A 6,648-nucleotide genomic window follows, 5' to 3' on the forward strand; every position below is an offset into this window, starting at 1 on the left:
AAGAACAGTAGCAATTGAAACCTACACTCACTACTGTGAGAATGCAAAATGACACAGCTATTCTCAAAAACAACTTGTCAGTTCCTAATAAAAGTGTATGCTTACTGTATACACTGGTAACTCACCCAAGAGATACAGCAATGTCAGGCCACAAAAAAGGTCTGTCAGTCACCAAATGCCTAAACTCATGTACACACCTCTATAAAATAGTAAACACAAAGATTTTTGAGAGATGAGAAAGATAAAATGTGTACTAATATATCTACAAGTATAAAAAGCATGGAAAAGAGTATCCCATTAGTCACTGCTTGCCCAAGGACACAAAAGTTATGATAGAAAAAAAAAAATCATAGGAGATGAGACAGCCTTTTGTGTTTCCTGTACCATTTAGAATAACGCTTCTGAAGTACATCTGTGTTGTTATATGTATTTACTCATATGAGTTCATTCATTTAAGTATTAGCATATTTCTAATCCATGTATATTTATACCCCAATAGAAGCAAGTTTAAATTTGAGCAGAGGACCATTATACATATAACCTGGAGATTACTAAAAGTACAGGTGATTAGTTTGGAGAAGCAATTACCAACAAGGCAGAGGGGCCTTCCAGAGCTCAGTATTTAGCAGTTCAACTATAAAGCAAATCAACTATAAACTGAAACAACAATCAATCAGCTCTATGAAAGCAACAAGGTAATGGCTCAATCACTAGGTTCTAGCACAATTAGACCAGTTGACCAAAGAAAAATCAAGTGAGAAAGATGGCAGCCCAACAGGTCCTCAACTAAAAGTGGCTTAAAAGTACATTGAGTCTCAGTGTTAAAATTATTCTTTTCCATTTGTGACTTGGTCTACAGACTAGGATACAGGTTAGTATATATATACTATACCTTAATAAGAGTGAAACTTAAAAAACATAATGATATATAACAAAATATAAGTACTCCTTGTCTAATTTTCCAAGATACCACTTTAACACCTAAAAATATTCTAAATTCTGTGTGAGAGAAGAGAAAAAGCTCAGAACTCAAGGTCTGAGGACTAAGGTTTAAACTTGAGCTGTGCCATTTCAGCTCCTTGGGTATCTTATTGGTTAAAAAAGAAAGAAAGAAACAATGCAAACTTCTTCCCTGTGAAAGAGGCAAGAGAAATGACCTTTGTAAATCAAAACATGATACACAGTATTCATATTAATCACCATATACTGTAGGAAGCAAAAGTTATGAGTAGAAAAATACAATACAGTAAAACTAGTCCCTGTTTTATCAGCTGTGTGATCTTAGAGAAGGCAACGAACCTCTCCAAGTCTGTTTCCAGATGCATGTCAACCATGTATTGGGAGAATTAAATGTACAGGTACTCAGAAACAATAAGCCCTTCCTAAATTTTATCTAATCTGGCAAAAATACTAAATACCAGATCCCATTCTGCCATGCAAGCTGCAGAGGGCAAGTCATTGGTGACTCGGAGCACTGAGTCTCATATGTAGAACAATGATATGGGAAGGATCATCTAATTTGTTTTTAATATACTTATTTTAGAAGAGTTTAAGATCTGTAGAATTAGGGCTGGGATATAACTTAGGTCTAGTAGCTGGCCAGCATACAAGAGGCCCTGAGTTCCAATCCCAGCACAGTATCAATTCTGTGCAGTGGCAAGCATCTATAATCCCAGCACTCGGGAGGTGGTGGCAAGAGTATCCTAAGTTCAAAGTCATCCTCAACTACTTATCAAATCCAAGGTCAGCCTGGGCTACATAAAACCTTGATTCAAAAAGACTTACAGAATTAATACAAAAATAGTGCTTCTGCCCTATTCCTATGTGCCCTGGAACTCCATTTGCCTCACTAAATGTTATACTTGGCACAGTTATCTTAAGTCAATAAATCAGTATCAAAATCAACTGGTGCATAATAATGTCCATACTGCGTTCAGATTTTCTTAGTTCTTCCCTACTGCCCCGACACTGACCTTTCTGACCCACAATCTCATCCAGAATGCCACAGGCACTCCATAATCATATATTAGAGAGGTTTTTAAGCCATGAAGTACTGAGTCTCAGTTTTAGAAATTTTAATGATAGTGTGAAACGGAAGTCCCAAAATCTACACTTCACAGTCAACACTGTATTGTGCTAATCTGCAAACAAACTAAGAACAGCATTCTTAGAGTTCAGACTAACCAGCTGGGCACTCCAGAGGAGAGGCAGGTGACTATACCCTGGCCTACACAATGAGTTTCAGCCAGAGCTACATAGACCCAGTCTCAAAAAGAGGGAAAAAAAAAAAAAGTTCAGACTAACCAACAATAAATACATAGCATAACACAATAGCCACTATTGATGTGACTACTAAAAATTTTAAACGTGGATAGAATAAATTAGTGCTCTAAGTATAAGCTAAGGGATCTATAAAAAGTTAATCAAAACAATGAGAATTTTGTTAATTATACACTAAAATATTTGTAATATACCAGGTTAAATAGATTTGTTATGTAATTTGCTCACGTGGGTTTTTTTTTTTGTAACATGAGTACTACAAATTAAGATCACATGGTAGGTGGTAGTACATGTCTATGACACTACAGTTGTCAGTGGTCTGGACGCAACACATATGACCCATAGGGTTATTAGAAGGGCAGGTGATCCCCTGTGCTTGAGGATTAGAGAAGCCGTCGATTATGAACAGGAGCAAGGAGCTCCCAGATGAAACATCAGCTTTTGTTGGCTCAATTCAAATATAAAACAAGTCACCTATAAACCGAAACCATGGGACAGTCACTGGCTGTATGAAAGCAACAAGAAAATGGCTGAATTACATGGTTCTAGTATAATTAGACCAGCTAACCAAGGAAAAATGAAGTCACAAAGACGGTAGCCCAATATTGGGGTCCTCAACTGAAAGTGACTTAAAGTACAATGAATACCTGGGCTAAAAAAGATTCACTTCTACATGTGACTTATTCTACAGAAAAAAAAATATTTTACAATTATAACTAATGTTTATTAGGTTCTTGGTTTTACTAGAAAACACCCAGCCAACATTCCAAGGCCCTGGGTTTGATTTCCAGTAACACACCCCCAAATAAGATTAAAACCATTAAATACAAAGTGGGATAAAAGTTTAATTTCACTTTTCTCTTTTATTTCAACATCCATTTTCTCGAATAAGTAATATTACTACTATTGAGTGATTTTACAGACCACTGTCACATTTTAGCTAATTTAAAAGTATTGCTTGTAGATGGGCATGGTAGTGCACACCTTGAATCCCAAGTACTCAGGGGAGAGGGAGAGCTCTGTCAATTCAAGGCCAGCCTGATCTTCTTAATGAGTTTCAGGACAGCCAGAGCTACCCACATAAGTGAGCCCCTATCTCAATTTTTTAAAAAAGTAAATAAATAAAATTATTAGCCTTATTCCCAGAAATGTCATTTGCACTTTTAGGAATTAAATTAATAAAACTCATTTTTAAATCAGGCCATTTTTTTTTTAAAGCACAGAGTATTTTCTAATAAAAAAGGCCAAACGATTACAACTAATAAGTTGTTCTGCAGCATTTGCATATTTTACCTATGCCTCACAAATGGAGTAGGATATTAAAAAACTTCAAGTATTGACAATTATATAACCACAACTAATCTACACAAGTGGCGTCATACCATGACTCGATGAGCAATCTCCAACCTCTGTAGTTGGTAAAGAACAGGAGACAGTCAATAAATACTAGGAATCACACACACAAACAGATGAGGAGAGGAAGAGAGAGGAGAGGGGAAAAGGGAAAATATGAATAATGTTTCCTGGACAGAAAAACACCCCAGAAAGATGTAAAGTTCTGTGTGCCCTGAAGGCCTAAACTTGGATAGCATGGGTTAAATCACACCTTCACGAACCTTAGGTCTTAGTCTTAGGTATTGGTTGGGCTTCCACAATTCTTCTGAAAGGTTTCCAATTTAATTTTAAAACAGAAAACAGTGCACCTGCAGCCAGACACGGAGCAATGGAGAAACGGAAAGCTGATCCATTCTACCACACACCCTCTTAGAGATCAGGTAAGCAAAACCGGACGTGAGCAAATAAACACCTCCAGGCCACCACTTCTCAGCTTTTAAGTACCAAAGAGGCTACAGGCTAGATACTCTGAACATTTCTCACTGCAACATTCCAAGTTTTCCAAGGTTTCACCTCTGTAAGTCGGACAGCAAAATCTAGACCAGAACCCAGGTGACTCCTTGTTAATGTTCCTTCCTCCAATGTACCTCCCTTTAGGAATGTGTACCTAAATGGTCAATAAAATCTACTTCCGCATGTCAACATGAACCACACAAACCAACCTTGTAACCAGTGTTAAAAACCTTCACCCGTGGCACTTCACTTGGAATGGCATTCCAACTTTTTTGAAAAGGTATACTAGAAAATTTGCGTTCGCCTTTGCAAAGCATTTTAAAACGCTGCTGTAGGCATAAAAAGAAAAGGGGGGGGGGGGGACTACACCCGCCTCAGAAACTGAAGGGCGTGCCTTTCTCACTAATGACCACCTTGTGGCCATTCTGTCTGTGAGGGTCTGCAGTAACTTAAGACACAACGTGTCAAGGGCAGCCTTTCCGGAAAGACAAAACAAGAGCCCCAGACGGGAGGTAGGCAGGCAGCGCGCTGGCAGCAGGGTCTGTTGTCTGTGATTCAAGGGCTCAGAAGAGAGGTACCTCGCAGCAGAACCGGGGAGAGCATGCGGTTCGCGTCCGCGGTCCCCGACGAGGCCCAGGTGGCAGGTGTGCCCACCGGCAGCAGCCGCGGGGGGCGGGCCGGCCCTCCCGCCCTCCCCCGGGCCCGCTGCCCGCAGGCAGGAAGCCGGGGAGCCCAGGCTGAGCCCAGGGTCAAGTAAACCTGCTCGCCCCGCAGGCCAGACGGCCGCCGCCCTCCCCGGCGCAGCCTTCGGCGAGCATAGCCCGCGCCCCCGAGCGCCTTTGTGCGTTCCGCGGGAACCCGCGCCCGGCCTCTTTACCAAGGGTTGGAGACCTCGCGACGGGCAGCTCCCTCCTTATCCGGCGCAGTGGCCGAGCGACAGAGACCGCCCGAAGAGCGCTCACTCGGCAACCGCAATCGGGCGTCCCCGCAGGCTGGTCTCTGAGGGAGGGTAAGTTCCAGGGCACGTCGGAGCGCGCCGGCGCGGGGGCGGGGCGGGCACTAAGCAGGGGGCGGGGCATTTGGTCACGTGACGAGAGGGGCAGGCGGACTCCTGGGAGGGCGGGGCGGAGGGACGTGAGAGGGTGTGGCGAGACGCTTAAGAGGGGCGGGACGGAGTGCCCACGTGATGAGCGGAGGCGGGGTAGGTACTGTAAATGGGCGGGTGGTTGGGAGCACGTGACAGAAGGGGCGGAGCGATGGCTCGTGTGAGGGACGGGCGGCTCACGTGATGGCTGGAGTGGGCGGGGCGCCAGGTCCCAAGCTGCAAAGGACGCGTGGGGCAAGGTAGCCGTGGAATGCCAGATGGGCGGGGTGCTGGGAGGTTGTTGGAGCAAGCTGGGCGGTGCGAAGAAATTAGGGAGGGCGAGGAAGCCCGCGGCCGAGTGGGCGTCAACACTTTGTAAACATCTTGTGGGAAGTGTTGGAAAAACGCTAGTAGGGATATGGGGGATTGGAGAACGGAGAATGCTACGGCGGCAGGCTCTCTGCTGTCTGGGGCTTAATGGCGCCCTAGCTCTAGGGTCCACAGCCTGGCAACTCCACTTAGTGTCGGTGAACGTGTCGCACTTCTATTGGCAGTAGCTGGATCTCTGGGGATCTTGAGCTAATAACTAGGTCTGTACGGAGCTATTGGTGGTCTGAACCTAGCGCAGAGTGCGGGACGAGCGTGACTCCATAGGGCCTGCTGTGTGCAATCACTGTGGGCCACCCGGGTGCCATTGTCCAAAGTCAATCCAGTTTACAGTGTGGCAGCGTGGAACCCGGAAGTGGCCCACAGTGAAATGTGTAGTGATCGTGTGGTGAGTAGCTGGAGTGAGAATACAGAGAGGCCTGGCTTCTACCATTAATTGCCGCTTCACCCTTTACACTTCCACTATCCATAAAGACTGTTGACTTAAACCTTCTGGCTATAAAATCGAGAGACTGAAAAAAATATTAGGAAATCAGAAATCATTATTAACCACTTGTTGATTGTGCCATTTATGATGCCCAGATCAGATTTCAATAACACTAGAGAAAAGGGAAGACGGCATAGGGTTCAAAAGCCAGGTTCTGGAGATTGCTTTTTTCTGGACTTTATCTATAAAGATGCCGCAATGTCTAGTGGCTTTAGAACAAGCTGAATTTTCAATTGTTAAGTAATAATAAATAAATCTCACTGGAATGTTGTGATAGTTTCTAACAGCTGTAGCGTACAGTCCTTATTAAATCTAATGGGGCCAATATTCCAAGAAAATCGTCTCTTAGATGCTCAAGATGAAAATTTAAAAATTTGAGAGACTACATTGTATCTTTGTACTTCCTATTCCCTTTCATTGCCTCTCAATGTTTCTGTTTCCCCACCCCCACCCCGTTTCTAACGTGACCCCTTTCCCATGCCCTTGTTCAGCATACAGTAATTCATATAGTAATGTTGTGTGCTTCTGAAACTACTTTCCAGAGAATCCCCTTTTGATCGCT

At 43.5% G+C, this 6,648-nt stretch overlaps 1 protein-coding gene across 1 annotated transcript in view; it reads right to left on the bottom strand.

Moving 5' to 3' along the window:
• Nucleotides 1–5,165, bottom strand: part of Arhgap12 (Rho GTPase activating protein 12) — a 45,013-nt gene extending 39,848 nt beyond the window's left edge. Inside the window, exon 1 of the mRNA XM_034510399.2 lies at nt 5,006–5,165. The gene's annotated coding sequence lies outside the window, so the exon portion shown is untranslated. The remainder of the gene's footprint in view (nt 1–5,005) is intronic.
• Between the last annotated feature and the right edge of the window lie 1,483 nt (nt 5,166–6,648).

Source organism: Arvicanthis niloticus, chromosome 8, assembly GCF_011762505.2.
Source record: "Arvicanthis niloticus isolate mArvNil1 chromosome 8, mArvNil1.pat.X, whole genome shotgun sequence".
Lineage (NCBI taxonomy): Eukaryota > Metazoa > Chordata > Mammalia > Rodentia > Muridae > Arvicanthis > Arvicanthis niloticus.